Source organism: Amblyomma maculatum, chromosome 8 (assembly GCF_055883805.1).
Source record: "Amblyomma maculatum isolate TAMU_Amacu chromosome 8, ASM5588380v1, whole genome shotgun sequence".
NCBI classification, from domain to species: Eukaryota; Metazoa; Arthropoda; class Arachnida; order Ixodida; family Ixodidae; genus Amblyomma; species Amblyomma maculatum.
In genome coordinates, this window is record NC_139351.1 from 66,827,638 (window position 1) to 66,843,042 (window position 15,405).

At 48.2% G+C, this 15,405-nt stretch overlaps 1 protein-coding gene across 3 annotated transcripts in view; it reads left to right on the forward strand.

The window, feature by feature from the left end:
• The window catches only part of dop (microtubule-associated serine/threonine (MAST) protein kinase dop), a 364,897-nt gene that overhangs the window by 53,201 nt on the left and 296,291 nt on the right, over positions 1-15,405 (forward strand). The gene's annotated exons all lie outside the window — the stretch shown is intronic.

The following is a 15,405-nucleotide window of genomic DNA, read 5'->3' on the forward strand; positions in this document are numbered from 1 at the left end:
TGGATGTCTGGGAAGAGAAGCATTCCGACCCGATCATATTGATAGTCTTATTTCTATTCTGACACTTATCCACTGATGTCCACTCACTCGCACTCACATCTACTCTCGCTCACAACCACTCACTCGCACTCACGTCCACTTTCGCTCACAACCACTCACTCGCATTCACGTCCACTCCCGTTTGCATCCACTCACTCGCACTCACACTCACGTCCACTCCCACTCGCAACCACTCACTCGCACTCACACTCACGTCCGCTACCGCCCACATCCACTCACTACCACTCACACTCATCGCCGCTCCAATTTGTGGCCACTCACTCGCACTCACACTCACGTCCACTACCGCCCACATCCACTCACTCCCACTCACACTCATGGCCGCTCCCATTCGCGGTCACTCACTCGCACTCACACTCATGGCAGCTGCCATTCATAGCCACTCACTCCCACTCACACTCACGACCACTCTCATACGTGTCCACTCACTCACACTCACACTCACGGCGTGAGTGTGAGTGTGAGTGAGGCGATATGAGTGCACTCATGAGTGAGTGTGCCGACCTATGCTCATTAGATATGCATATACTTGTTTACTTAGGTGTCCAAGTACTTGGCTATAGGTTCTTGGCTGAGAGCACGCGTTGTTAGCACGTCTCGACCTTTCATAAATGCATGCGCAGAGCACGAGGAAATCCCCCCGGCAGCCCTTGCTTGTTCGCCAAACTACGCTTCTTAGTAAAAGAATAAAAAAAAAGACACCTAAAATAAAAAGAGAACGGTAGAAAACGGTAGTGCGATAAACATAACAGCGATCGAGTTATTTGGTTGTTGAGGATGCAAAAGGCGACGTCTTTAAAACCCAAACGTTTTCTTGAACTGTCGCAATATCCGTGAGGTGTCCTTTGATAATTAATGAAAACAAAAATCTACAAAGCTTCGGTGATGCTATTAAATGGTTTTGGCCCCTATATATTAATAGAGCGGTTGGGAACGATGCGTACTGTAAAATAAGTGCCCAGACCAATTCCTCTAAGCTTCCAATATACTGCCCTGACAGCGCCGTAAAACTCCAGGTTTTAGGGCCAGTCTGGATTGCCCTTTTCTGGGACGTATAAAGCCGATGTCGCGTTTCGCAAGGGAAACCATTAGAGAGTTCCCGTGAACTGCAGTCTTTAGTGGCAGCGAAAAAAAAAAAAAAGGGTGTCCACTGGGGCAGGATTGCGTAGCTGGAACGAACGGCACCATTGGTTGTCAGTGCCGAGAAACTCGAATTAACTGTAGTCACGTTTAGTCCGTTTCAAAACTAAAGGTTGCACCGCGTTATAAAAAAAAAATAGAAAAGAAAAACTTGCATACGAAATCGTGTTGCGCAATCCAAAGCGTCTTTTGTAACGGCTCTCAACGCTTGCACAGTGACATCTCTGCGTGCGCTGTTTCGAAAGCCTGCTAGATAACCAGAATAATAAAACTTATTTAAAAATCGTCACCGAACAAACTGCCCATTCGAAACGCCGCGATTGCCGCATCCGGTTTGCCAAGTAGTCGTTCGCCAAGTGTCCTTGTTGCACGCTTGGAGCTTGTGGTCTGCCTCTGGCGGCTCTGGTTTCGTCGCCAGATTAGCGTAGCTGTATACTCGTCTTCCCCAGGAAGCCCGCCGTCTGCCTCTTTTATCGTCTGCTCCGCGAAGCCCGTCGTCTGCCTTCTTTCTATTCGTTTGCTTTAAAGTCACTTTAGGCTTTAAAGTCACATCAGGCAACGGATAATCATGAAGGTGGGCCTGCGGTGGAATCGCGATAGTGATTATGACAAATGGACAATGGACAATCGCTATACTGCCAACCTTCTCGAATTCATAAGCACAACTGGACTACACTCCTTCTTTTAACTTTCTATCTCCTGCATCCCATTCCCCCTTTCTCAACTTATGCCTTGTGGCAAACGCTTCGAAAAAAAAAAAAAAAAAAAAAAAAAAGTCACTTTAGGTTTTCAATATTTGACTCTCCAAAAAGACGACGTTGTAACGTTTGCATGTCGCTGCTTGCGCCCCCCCCCCCCTTTTTTTTTTCCAGACTTCGGTTTCCGTTTCGTATTTGTACACTGTGTTCAATTTTCCCACTTTGAATCCGTATTCTGCCATTATTCGGTTTCCTTTCCAAACTTGCTACTGGTCACTCCCGTGAATTCGAAACCGCAAGTGGCGAATGACAATGCCTTCAAGCTGTCATCAGCCTCTGAAGTCGCAAGCTGTTGCCACCACGGGAGAAGCGCAAAAATGCGGTCCAGGAAAAGCAGCACTTAGAAATGGCGGCTGCATGCATGGTTACGTGTTGGTCTTGTTCGATCTCTGGCCGCGCTGTCTTTTTCGTCCGCAATTCTCCGCCGTCTGCTATTCCCGAGCGTCTCCCTCGATGCGTGCGTGTGTGTTACGTATGCTACTTCTTTTGTATCTCAGTCTAATCCTTCCCCTTCTGTGTAAAGGTTTCTTATTTATTTCGTTTAGTCCCTCGTCGCTAGGTACGCAATCGAGCGCGCTGCGTCGTATTGCGTGCAGCTTATCTGTTCTTGGATCGTCTTGTTCTTTGGGTCGTGACTCGTCCGGCCTTGACTCGCTCCGGGAGCTTAGGGAGGCGCATCCGCTTGCTTCGCCCTTCGACAGTGGTTTCTCATTTGGGCCTTTTTTTTTTTCGCGTAATATTTTCCTTTGTTTTGTCTCTATATTCTTTTTCGTTCATTTGTCGATCATTCGCGAACTGTGTTGTCGTGGCGTCGCGCTTGGAATATAGCATGACGCGGTGGAGGAGATTGTTTCTGCGCTACCGCCAAAAAGGTCGTCTGCGTATCGTCTGCGTTTTTTTTTTTTTTTTTTTTTTTTGGCGTGCAATTTTTCTGGCGAGCTCAAAACCATGTTTTTTTTTTTTTTATCCGTTCGTGGCGTGGAGTACGAGGATTTCGACCTCCTCTAAGCCGCGATAGGTGGCTAGACATTGGCTTTCGAGACTGGCATTTCTCGAACCGTTATCTAACGAGTGAAGTCGTTAAACTTCTCCTCCAGCCACAGAGCTGCGCTGCACATGATAACGAAGCCGCAAGAAGGTTCCAGAACCTCTGTAGTTGCACGGAATGTAATCCTTTCATTTCAGTTTCGCGTTTTGTATTTTTATCGGTCGAAAAGTGGTACCACGAAGGAGACATATCAAAGCAGTATTTTTCTATTGTGCGTAAAATTGCAGCCCTTTAGAGCTTAGCCGTTGTGGAGGGCGCCTTTCCACTTCACTGTATACATATGCTCTGTAATATAGCTTTCTCATTTCAGTATGCTTTTATTTTTTTTGTGTCTGTATCCTTTATGTTGTTGTTGTGGCTGTAGGAAGAAGGAAAAGAAAATGCATGGGCCTGCTACTGGCTCTGCAGCTGAGCCACCTCCGCTGCCTCGTGCAGACAGAAGAGAAAATAGAGAAGAAAGAAAAAGAAGAGGGAAAGAAAGACGCGCGCCGCAACTACAGCCGTCGTCCACCACCAGCGGTGGCGTGTGCAATGACGGCCTACAACAGATAAAAATTCAGTGCCAGGCTAGCCCCCGCCGCAAGCAGCGGTGACCCACCTGCACCAGCCCCATCAGGGCAGAGCCCCCCTGAAAGGTCTGATAGGAGTATAAGAATCCATTTTGCTTTTAGGGAAGTACACTCATTCTGGAAAATGGTTGAGCGCGTCTTGGCTATCATTAAATTTTGTTTTTTTTTTTGTATAGGGCTCATTACTCGATATTATTTATGGCTCTTTGCGTGGTTCGCACTCTCAAAATTAAAGAGGCTGTGTCGACGGCTAGAAGTTGGCCTGAGTCGATAGTGTACCGTCTCCTAATCAAAAGCGGACGACTGTAATAGAAAACAGAGCTGATATTAGCAAGAAAAAGGTAAAAAAAGTTAAGAAGGGTTCAACGCTGCTGAACCGAATATGGAGCGAGCGAACGCATTAGCTGCGGAGGACCAAGCGTTCTCCTTTATATATATATATATATATATATATATATATATATATATATATATATTGTGCGAATCTCGGAGGCTGCGATATACCGCCGTTCTCTTGAGGACAGCTGCAGCTCATCTTTTTTGCTTAGGACGTCTCCAGTTTGGATCGATAGGCCGGAGAAATTTGAAATCCTAATTTTCTTGGCGTCAGCGCACGTTAACGATCTCCAGGTGGTCGAAATTACCCCGGAATCCTCCACTACGGCACCCCGTTCTCTGTTTCCTCTTTCACTTCCACCTTCCTCTCGTCCCTTATAGCGTGAGGGTCGCCCTACAGGGCTGTAGGTCAACGCCGCTTGCGGCGGAAGCTAGCCAGCCACCGAATTTCTATCTGTTGTAGGCCGTCATTGCACCCGCCACCGCTTCGATGGTGGACGACGGCTGTTGTCGCGGCGCTGCGACTCCTGATGGGTAGCGCCATTTGTGGCAGAAAAGCACACACTGGTGGAGGGTGGCAGTTCCTGGCCCTACGGGGATGGGACGGTGGGTCGACGCCGCTTGCGGCAGGGGCTGGCCAGCCACCGAAGTTTTATCTGTTGTGGGCCGTCATCGCGCCCGCCACCGCTTCGGGGGTGGACGACGGCTGTTGTTGCGGCGCGCGTCTTTCTCTCCCTCTTCTTTTCTTCTCTACTTTCTCTGTTCTGTCCGCACGAGGCAGCGGAGGCCCCGCCGGGGTGGTGCAGTGGTAAGACGCTCGACTACTGTGCCGGAGTACCCGGGTTCGAACCCGACCTCGGCGGCTGCGTTTCGATGGAGGCGAAACGAAGAGGCGTCCGTGTGCTGTGCGACGTCAGTGCACGTTAAAGATCCCCAGGTGGTCGAAATTACTCCGTAGCCCTCCACTACGGCTCCTCTTTCTCTCTTTCCACGTTCATTCCAATCTTCCTCCTTTCCATTACGGCGCGGTGGAGGTGTCCACAGAAAAACTAGTGAGACAGTTACCGCGCCTTTCCCTTCCTATAAAACAATCAATCAGGCAGCGGAGGTGGCTCAGCTACAGAGCCAGGCTCCTGCAGGCGCATCGCGACATGATGTTTGCATTCTGTCTTGAATATTGGGCGACCTGCCGCGTTTTTCCACGGGGGAAACTTTATAGGCGAGAAGCGTTTTATTCACGTCTGCACTGTAGAGCAGACGACAGACGGCGAGGAGGACACTTTTAGTTAGACGTACGTAGTAAATATGCGTACGATACCGCCGACTGCATTGTGTGCGCTGCGAACGTCAAGAACACACCTTTAGTTGGCCGTGCCGCAGCATCCGCCACAAGCGGTGTGGACGTTGGCGCCATGTAGTGACAAAACGTCAAAGTACGTGCGGGCTGGCTTGAAAAAAAAAACTGCTGTAATTGGTGATGAGATGAATACTCGCACTATCAACCTTTTTTTATCACGAGGATCGGGAGATTAATTAATTGGTTCACTGGAAGGGAAAGGCGCGGTAACTGTCTCACTCGTTTTCTATGGACACCTGAACCGCGCCGTGAGGGCAGGGAGGAAGGTGGGAGTTAAAGTGGAAAGCGAGAAAGACGAGCCGTAGTGGAGGGCTACGGAGTAATTCCGACCACCTGGGGATCTTTAACGTGCGAGGATCGGGAGAAAAACTGATTGGTTTATATGAAGGGAAAAGAGCAGTAACTCAATTGTTTTCTGTGGACACCTCAACCGCACCATAAGGGAAGGGGGGAAGGGTGGTAGTGAAGTGGAAAGAGAGAAAGAGGAGCCGTAGTGGAGGGCTACGGAGTAATTTCGATCACCTGATTTATTTATAGGAAGGTAAAGGCGCGGTAATTGTCTCACTTGTTCTGTGTGGACACCTCAACCGTGCCGTAAGGGAAGGTAGGAAGGTGGAAAGAGAAAAAGAGGAGCCATACTGGAGGGCTACGGAGTAATTTCGACCACCTGGGGATCTTTAACGTGCGCTGACAAAACTACACAAGCCGAAGCGATAAGAAGGTTGAGAAGGAATGATGTTGCTATGACGACAACATACACAGCTTAGAGATAGGCCTAACGGCTCGAAATTCGCGAAGTTGTCCAGAAAACCGGGGATATTTTGTAGCTAATGCTTTGTCGCACAGGCGAAGGTGAGTGTAATAGAAGATAATTCCACCATTTAGAGCGAGCTATCACGTCGGAGAAAACAGCGGCGCCGCCATGTTGTCAACGCATCCCGCGACGCTCGCAGCAGCGGGCGTACGCCAGGATTTGATGCGTGCGTGCGCCCGCAAGACAGGCCTCGTTACGTACGCATCTACGCATGCGCATTCGTTACCCGGATCGTCGCTGCGTACGCATCGTCACAGCGTACGCCTGACTGAAAGTGTGTGAATGCGTTTCCCACGTCAGCGAAAACGCAGGAAGTGTATCTCGAGGTAAGTCCGCTATGTAATTATACTGTCGTATATAATATGCTTAAGAACTGCGAAAGTATGATCAGTACTGTGAAATAAAGCGGCTCGCTCGTTGATCATCGTTTTGGCCTGTAGCATGAGTAAACAGAAGAATGGGCAAAGCAGTGCTACGGTGCAACCCCCAAAACGACCGAATGATTTGACTTCGGATCCAAGGTCACCCTTTCAACATCAAATCAGTCGATATTGACCATAAACCCTGACTGCTCATTGGCGGGTCAAAATTTAAAGTTAAAGCTCAGCTACTTTGGTAATCTGATGAGAAGAGAGGAGTCGCTGGAGAAACATTTGATGCTGGGAAAGGTTGAGAGTCACCGGATAAGGGGTAGGCAGCGAACGCGATGGTTAGATGGCATCCCCGAGGCGCTGCAGATGAAGTTATGGGATGTTAGGAAGATAGTGAGAGACCGGAAAGCGTGGCGTGATATGGTCCATAGGGTCACGAAGAGTCGGACACGACTGAACTGAACTGATGAGATCTATTTACGGTTTTGTTTTTATTAATACGACGTTACTAAAGCAAATCTTGCACTAGAAGCATAAGTTATAGTCCGAAGGAGGTGTTTCTTCAAAGACACGAACGCTATAGCAGTCTCAAAAGCACATGCGTGCTCCGTGCGCTGCACGCGACATAACCGGCTCGCTGGCTCCGGAGGCAAGTGAAATCCAAGCTTGTACTACAATCGTGTGCTATTTCGGTTCTTAATAAATGGTTGTGCTTCATTTGTGATATTTGTTTGCACTCACGAAGCCTGTGACGCGAATGGGGTACTCCGTGCGAGTAACGTCAGTCTAGCCATAGCTAGGACCGCTCTTTTTTGTTTTGTTTGGTTTTGTTTGTGGGGTTTAACGTCCCAAAGCAACTCAGGCTATGAGAGACGCCGTATTGGAGGACTCTGGAAATTTCGACCACCTGGGGTTCTTTAACGTGCACTGACATCGCACAGCACACGGGCACCTTGCTTTTCGTCTCCATAGAAAAGCGGCCGCCGAGGCCGGGATTCGATCCCGCGTCCTTGGGCACAGTAGTCGAGCGCCGTAACCACTGCACCACCCCGGCTTTTTCCTTTATTGCATGAATTGGTACAAATACATCAGTAAAAGATCGTGGTTGCCATGCCCCTTGGCTGACAACCGTGTCTAATGGACTTTCATTACCACAAGTTCGCCCGTCAGACTCAAGACCTCCTCCGCTGCGTCTTGCTGCTTCAAAATTGCTTTTAGTTTATACACTTGTTCAACAAAATAATCGCATAGAGATTGTGCATCGACATCACAGTGTCTATAAGCCATCCTACTCCTCCAAATACTGTGAATGACCAATAGCATGATGAGGTCATACTGAAAATCATCATTAATAATTGTCAAGTACCGAGTTCCACGTGGCGTCCATGGCAGGTCTTTTTTAAGTGTCCTTTGTAACACATCCCAGTAAAACACCGCATCCCAACAATCCAGGAACACGTGCTCAACTGTTTCAGGTTTCCTACATAGTAGCTTGGTGCTCAAACTGTCCACTGCACCACCCCGGCGTGCACTTCCGACATATTTTCGTTATTGATAATAATAATGATAATATTGGTGTATTTATTGACCAATTTGTGGAAATCTGTAAAACCATCTCAGCAAGGCATTGGAAAACAGGTCTTGCGAAAGCGCTTCCAAAGGAATCTGCAAAGTTTTACACGTTAGCCTCGTCTTTCGGCGCTTCGCTTACTATTATGGCTGCCCATGACACGATACTACTTAGTATCTCCGTTTCGCATCACGGAAGTGTTTCTGTATCACCAAGTAACCGCCAGGTGCAACTCGATCGCCGCACATGCATAGGAAGCTAGCGGAGCATCTGCTCCGGCGGCGTCCCGTCGTTTCACATTTCGCCACCACGCCAAGAATGCGGCGCTGCCGTCGCGCGGCGAAACGAGCTTGGTTCCTTATGGGGCCTGGATGGGATTGATCAGGTATCCCTTTAGCCGCCCACACCTCTCCCAGGCTGCATGTGAGGAATGCTTTACACGAAATTAGTTTTTTTTTTTTTTAATTTTATTTCGTTCCGTAATCTTCTGACTGCGGGCGTACTACATGTTGGGCTACCCGGCTGACCCGCGTGCGTGCAGAAAAGAATGACCTCAAATTGCGTTTGAACTGGATCAGCGATTTGCTGCTCGTTTCTTGCCCTGCCGCGGTGGTGCAGTGGTAAGACGCCCGACTACTGTGCCGGAGCACCCGGGTGCGATGCCGACCGCCGGCGGCTGCGTTTCGATGGAGGCGAAACGAAGAGGCGTCCGTGTGCTGTGCGATGTCAGCGCAGTTAAAGATCCTCAGGTGGTCGAAATTACTCCGTAGCCCTACACTACGGCTCCCCTTTCTCTCTTTCCACTTTCACTCCCATCTTCCTCCCTTCCCTTACGGCGCGGTTCAGGTGTCCACAGAACAAGTGTGACAGATACTGCGCCTTTCCTTTCCTGTGAACCAACCATATGGGTGCTCGTTTTGTCCTTTGCCATTTGAGGAGCATGTGTTGCGGAAACTTTTTTTCTGCAAACAAAAATCCTTGTTTCCGTTTTACGGTGATTTTTCTTTGCCCCTGTACTTTTCAAGGCTAATGCTTTGAACGTTATGAATTATGACTAAGTAAACTATTATGGTTTCCGACGTCTGTTTGGCTGCTTGAGGTTCTCCTCGATTCCCTAGCTAGGAAGCGAAGGCTTATACGCGTTCGAATAGTAGGGTATACCTTCTGGCGTCCCTTACTCGCCTTTGTCGCAAAAAAATAAGAAAGAAAATAAAAAATAACAATAATAAATGGAATAAGCACGGGAAAATTTAATCGAAACGCATCCTGGGCAGTGGTTCCACTGCGTTGCCGTCATGCAAGGCGACGAGTTTCAATGGACCTTTTTCAAATAGCGCTACTGCGCATGCGCGAAGCCTCCTCGGCCGCCAATTTCGTCGGTATGCCACGCAGAAACAGGGGAAGGACTTCGCTGCAGGTCCTTTTCTAGGAAACTACGTCTCTCACTTCATTGACGCAACGAACTGCTGCACAATTATTGCGTGCAGTGCTAGCATCTCCTAGGCCTTCGAAACGGACACATTGTATTGTCCCCACCTCCCCTGCAGCTTGCCTCAACAGGGAAGACAGGGCCAGGTTCGCCAGGTTCCTGTTGTCATTGTCATGGTTTAACAGGGAGTGTGGGAGGAGAGGGTTAGTGACTCAAGGTTTGCTCGCAGATGACTCACGCGTCTCTGCACAGATTAGGCGAGACCAGCCCTCCTCTCAACTACTCTGGAAAATAAGCCCACCTAGATACTAGGAACGAATTTCTGGACAAATTCTCGGTAACCCGTTCCGTCAATCGTACTTGGCCTGGCGGCCGCAAGAGGGGTGCGCTACTGGAGAAAGGTCCATTGATAGGGCGAAAAAAATATTTCTTATGAAACTCAACATTTCTTCCTTTACTGCAACTTGTTCCTCCTTATTTGTTACGTACCTCGCAGAAAAAGTGTCTAGATTCGCGCGAGGTCATTCAGTTGGTTCGCAGGCAGGCTTCACTCACCTGCGCCGGGTCCGAAAACCGGCCAGGCGGAACTGCACTGACGCTTGCGGGTATTTGCGCCTGGAAGGGGCGCCCTTGCAAACATAATTCATTCAAGACGTGACATATATTTAAGTTGGCTGCTGTTAAAAAAATGAAGAGAGGTGCGTGAGGCAAGACGATCGTATCCTACTGCTTTCTGCTTTTTTTTTTTTTTCGTTCCTGCATAGCTGAGTGGATAACTGTATCGTAACCCCTCACTCCCCCCCCCCCCCCCCTCCTTTTTTTCTCTTTTCAATTTGAGGCCCGTGTACAGCGTGTCGAGAAACCCTGTGTGGTGTTCGCATACAATCCGGAGAAGGCAATCGTTCCGGTAGCAAATCGACCACGGTCGTTGCGGATTTATGGGAAATCCGGCGACTCACTCTGGCAAAGACTTCTATAGTTTCCCTTTTCTACAGCTGATCTTTTTTTTTCTGCTTATGTTTTCCCCTAACTTTCTTTTTTCTTTTTTTTTTTGGGGGGGGGGAGGGGTTCAGTTTGCTTTTTCTGAGTTGGCTAGTTTCGTTTTTTTCTTCGTTGTTTAATTTCCATTTATATTGTCAATGTTGTGCAGAGAAAACAGGCAAACGTTGCGAACACTGTCGATCGAGCACCGGAGTTACATTGCGGTCGGAAAGCGCGAGATTGAGCCAACTTTCTTCAGTGGCATCTATGTAAACCCGTGGCGCATTTGAAAGCAATATCACGAAAGCGTGGCAGCTCGGAGGGATATAGGCTGTGTACTGGGAATTTCCCCTTTCACGTGCTTGCGATGTGTGTGTGTGTGTGTGTGTGTGTGTGTGTGTGTGTGTGTGTGTGTGTGTGTGTGTGTGTGTGTGTGTGTGTGTGTGTGTGTGTGTGTGTGTGTGTGTGTGTGTGTGTGTGTGTGTGTGTGTGTGTGTGTGTGTGTGTGTGTGTGTGTGTACGCGTGCGTGCGTGCGTGCGTGCGTGCGTGCGCGCGCGCGCGTGTGGGAAGAGAGGAAACAAAATAAATTTGTGTACGTCCCGGTTTCGAGTGCTTTACAGCGTATCGATCATGTGCCTCTTAACTTCGTAATCTGTCAGTTACGTCAACTGTTATTTCAGCTTAATGGGGCTGGTCGTAGCCGTACTACCCAGAAGTATAGTGCGCACTTACAACTGAAAACAGGCGTAAGTCGGGCACAGTCACTCAGTAAAACAAATTAAAAAGCTGTGTGTCAGGCTAATAGTCAATCACACTAACAGCAAGCGAAACAGATTGGTTCACTTTACTTTTACTACATTTTGCATGGTAGCCCCGTTACAAGTTACGAGCATTTTGGGATCCCGAATACCGAATAAGCTTTCTTGCGGCACCGTTTAGCGTTTAAATTTTAGTACCCAAACTAGCCCAGGAACAACAAACGATATATATATATATATATATATATATATATATATATATATATATATATATATATATATATATATATATATATATATTCGTATTTTTCGATCTATTGTAAGACAAATTCTATTGGACTTCATAATATACAGAAAGAAAAAAATGCAGGCGGCCGCGTTGGCTTCTTTTTGTTTAGAATGGCCGCTGCCTTAGGCTGGTTTGAACAATCGTCGAACTGTCACGATAAAGGTGAGCATTGAATGATAAAAAAAAAGGACAATGTACAGCCACAAAGATGTTATCAAAGAGAGGTACATCGGAGGTGCCGAATATTGAATCTCATGCATAGCATGCAGGAATGGCTTACGAATGACATACGAGAGAAAAGCGGAGAACTTCGTACTGTGTAGTTACGCTTTCAGCTATTTAAACGGCGTTTTTTGCTGAAAGATCTCTCTGAACGCAACCTAAAGGTAACATACACTCACTGTAAACATGGATTGTTGCTAAAAGATGTCTCTGAACGCAACCTAACGGTAACATACATTCACCGAGGCAGAAAATGATTATGGCGAAAGTAATTGCTTAGTGTAACTGTTGTCATACCGATTGTTACTTAAAGGTAAACGCAACCTAAAGATAATATAATCTCACTGAAGGCAGGATATAATTACAGTGAAGGCAATTGCAAAAAATATTCAGAAAAAAATACAACACAGGAGTTGAACGCATGTTTAAGTGTCATCAGTGAAGAGATGCTTGGTGTTAATCCATTGCGCCACCAAAACCTTTTTTTTTTTCTTTATTGCCTGACTTCGGCACAATGCTCATTGTGCCCTGTAAGTGGTTTTGCGCCACCAAAACGACAGCAGCAGTGGCCTTTAAATGTGTTCTTATTCGTCCAGACAATATATCCACTATTTGTCGCCTGGTGGCGCTGCTGAGAGGAATCACGCGCCAGAGCGTCGTCTGCTCGAGTGCTCCCACGGGATCATCATCATCATCATCATCACCAGCCTGACTATACCCACAGCAGGACGAATGCCTCTCCCATATTTCTCCACTTAACCCGGTTCTGTGCTAGCTGCATCCACTTGACCCCTGCGAACTTCTTAATCTCATCCGCCCACTGCAACGCTTTCCTTCCCTTGGAATCCAGTTTGATACCCTCAGCGACCATCGGTTATCCTCTCTTCGCACTACATGTCCTGCCCATGGCCATTTCTTCTCCTTAATTTCCACTAGAATGTCGGTAACTTGAGTTATTTCTCTGACCCACTCTGCACGCTTTCTATCTCCTAATGTTACCCCTACCATTTTTCGTTCCATAGTCCTCTGAGTTGTCCTCAACTTAAGTAGAACTCTCTTGGTTAGCCTCCACGTTTCAGCCCCATAGGTGAGTTATTAGCAAACCACGGGATATGGTTTGCTAATACGCGGCGCGGCCCGCCGCCGATTACTCTTGGCGAGGTTTCGATAGGCAATCGCCCCCTTGCCTCGTATAGTTTCACGCTACGCGACACTGTTGCGTCGCGGGACGGCCGTGGGCGACACAGGGAATGCCTGCGTGTGCCCGAACAATACGCATTGTTGGGTCATCTGACACGTTTCTCAGTGCGGGCGAAAGAGCAGAAAAGAAGTATCTGAGCAATCGCCTTGAGGCACTGAGCGAGGGGTTCGGCGATAAGTTTAGTGCAACCCTTCGGGCTCGCGATTCGTTGGCTGCTGTGCGATGTCAGCGCACGTTAAAGATCCCCAGGTGGTCGAAATTACTCCGTAGCCCCCCACTACGGCTCCTCTCTCTCTCTCTCTTTCCACTTTCACTCCCACCTTCATCCCTTCCCTTACGGCGCGGTTCAGGTGTCCACAGAGCAAGTGTGACAGTTACTGCGCCTTTCCCTTCCTGTGAACCAACCAACCAACCAACCCAAGGTTTGCTCTTGCAGGGTATCCTCGGTGATTGCACCGCTCCCATGCTCGCACTTGGGGATATTGCCAGCGTTGGGGTCACTTGTTATCAGACTCCGCGCATGCGGTGCGTGCTTTTAGTCGCACAGGCACACCATTGTTTAATTAAAAGCAAGCGCCCCCACGCACCCATGTAGTTTATGGATGGACGGATGACAAGAGCGCCACTGCATATCAACAATCAATTTCGGCTATAACTGTGCTTTCTTGAAGTTCGGCCTTTTTCTCTGATTCAGATTTCATTTATTAGTCAGAATGACGGATTCCGCCGATGTCTGTCCGAAACCGCTCTCTCTCTCACTTTTTCTCTGTGTGTTTCTGCGTGAACTTGAAATGAAGAAAGAGAAGGTCGCTCGCGTGTCACGCGGCCTAGCAATGAGGAGGCGAAGCGGCCGCACAGCTGCAGCCTTAAGACGTTCTCTCTCTCTCCATCTTTCAGTAACCTTGAAGCCTAAAAAGTTAAGGCTGCGAGGAAGCTGGCGTGCGAGCGACACGGGACTGCTGAGTCCGCAGAAATACGCGCGTGTACCGGTGACGGCCGCGTAGTCCGCAACTGTGACGTTGCCCCTGCTATCTCACTAGGTCCATCTGTGGCCGCTCCGCGTCCTCCTCGCCTAAAACGCGTGAAGCGCGCGTAAACTTGTAAATTGGTTTATAGGAGAAAGTAAAGACGCAATATCTCCCGCACCTCTCCGCTTACACCTCCCTGAGCCGTTCCGTAAGCGATAGGAGGAAGGAGAGAGAGAAAGAGGGGCCATAGTGGAGGACTACGAAGTAACTTCGAACACCCGAGGATCTTGAACGTGCGCTGACATCGCACAGCACACGAACGCCACTCCATTTCGCTTCCATCGAAACTCGGCCGCCGGCTGTCGGGTTGGTTGTTCGAACCCGACCACCGGCGGCTGCATTTCGAGGAGGCGGAGCGGCTGCAGATGCATCCACTAGGAGAGGAGCCTTAACTGGTAGAGCGGGGGCGTGTCACATTTACTGACTCCGCGGCCCAGATCACAAAGTTATGTTCGATTATTATTCACATGCACTGAAATGTATATAAAAAAGAAATTATAATCGTTTATTTCCACAAGGTGTAAAAATTAGTTGCAGTTTAGCTCTGGTTAACACTAGTTGAATTGCGAAAGCAACGGCGGAAGCTTCTTTTGCCTGCTACATTATTCCCCTATTACGCCTATCAATGTAAGGTGCTCCATTATTGGGGACACTTAAGCTCATCCTTTAAGGGTATGACGCGAGAGCGTAAGCTACCAGCCCACATATAAAGTCACGCTTCAACCAAGACGTATGGACATGCCTGTGTGTCATTGAGGTAACGGAACGCGAAGGGTTCTGGCAGGCTGATTCTGATAACACCCTCCCATATGAAAGGAGCGACCCGAGTTGGCAGCTCCTGCCCATGACATAGATTTAACGTGAATTGAAATGTCATGACAGGCAGATTTTTTTATGAGGAGACCGTAGCGTAGCTGCGGCCATTTGAGGTCTCGCATTGGCTGTTATATTGTTGGTTTCGCAACAAAAGAAAGTGAAAACAATGTACGGGGAGCGGAATCACATGAGCGTTTTATGTCAAGGCAAAACGAAGTATAACAAGCTGGAAAATGCTGCATAGAAAAGTATAGAAGTGGTAAACAGTGCTGCGCACATACTACGCTTTTAACATTATTCGGCTGTAATTTTTTGAAGCGAAAGCCTGCAGAACCACATTAGGGGCCAGTGTGCTTCCCACGGCATTAACTGGGGCCTGAAACGAGGCATTGAATCTTACGATTAAAACAATATTGACAAGCAGTGTTACCGCGTCAGACGCCCGAGTAACCGCAGCGGGAAGAAGTTTTTTTTCACGAGCAATTTCAAAGTTGCTATGTATGCGTGACGCTATCTGCGCGACAAGTATGTGGTATACGAGTTGCGAGTGACATGTTACGAGGGTGAGACTATGTGCAAAGAAGTTCTCTCACAAGTTCTATGCGGGGCCAAGATCTGCATGATAAGTCACGTAGGAGTTGGCACTATGCAGGGGCA